This window comes from Echinops telfairi, unplaced genomic scaffold (assembly GCF_000313985.2).
Source record: "Echinops telfairi isolate 266 unplaced genomic scaffold, ASM31398v2 ScPeMD7_7138;HRSCAF=8121, whole genome shotgun sequence".
In the NCBI taxonomy this organism is placed as follows: Eukaryota; Metazoa; Chordata; class Mammalia; order Afrosoricida; family Tenrecidae; genus Echinops; species Echinops telfairi.
This window is the reverse complement of record NW_022111038.1, coordinates 105,762-106,568: the sequence shown is the minus strand read 5'-3', so window position 1 is coordinate 106,568 and position 807 is coordinate 105,762. Positions and strand designations below refer to the sequence as shown.

Sequence of the window (807 nt, the reverse complement as noted above, 5' to 3'; positions counted from 1 at the left end):
CGGCTGACCTTGCCGTTAGCAGTACAATGTGTAACCACTATGCTGCCAGGCCTCCAAGGAGGTTTATTTTATTGTTCTTTTTGTTTGGGGTCTTCCTACTGCTTTGCTCTTGTTGCTTTCCAACTCAGCATCTTGGCTGGGCCACTGCCTTCTTCACCAACTCTTAGGGGCCCCCAGTAGCTATCTGAGCATATTCGAACTCCTTAGTGGAGTGTGAGGCCTTCCCTTTTCTGGACCAGCCAACCCGAAGCACATCTTTTTTTGCACTGGTTCCTGACCTCCACCTGATGTTCCTGTCTCATGTGCTCTATCTTCATGTGTCAGCAAGTGACTTGCCATCTCACCCCTTTGTCCTGGCTGCATCCGGCCAGTGTGATCTTGTACTCCCCCACCTCCACCGGGCAGGGGAGACACCATGATCCGGAAGGTGGTTTTCCCAGGGAGGGCGAGGCTCACCCAGTGCACTGCGGGTGTGCTGATCCCTGCGGTTTCCCCAAATGCGGGAAATTCGACTGCATGCTTTGTGGTAGTGGGGACTGCGTTCTCTCTCTCCCCTGGAGCAGGGCGAGCAGAACCCGGGTGGGCGGCGGCGGCGGGCGCTAGAGCGCAGGGCTTGGCAATACCCCAGCCGGTTCGCGCCTTCTGGCCGCCATCAGCCCTGCTCTAAAGGGCCCGAACGCGCTCATCTCCTGGATGTCACCAACTTTCCTCCTTAGAAGAACAAAACGCCTGCCTCTAGCTCGCCCGAAAAGCGCTTAAAGCGGCCCGTGAGGGTTAGGGAGACAGGGTTCAGGCCTTTCCGGGAAT

The 807-nt window shown here is 56.9% G+C and overlaps 1 non-coding gene across 1 annotated transcript; it reads left to right on the top strand.

The window, feature by feature from the left end:
- Nucleotides 1-390: 390 nt before the first annotated feature.
- On the top strand, nucleotides 391-556 carry LOC115871607. The gene has a single exon (XR_004047377.1). It is a non-coding gene; the product is annotated as a U1 spliceosomal RNA (small nuclear RNA).
- Nucleotides 557-807: the final 251 nt, after the last annotated feature.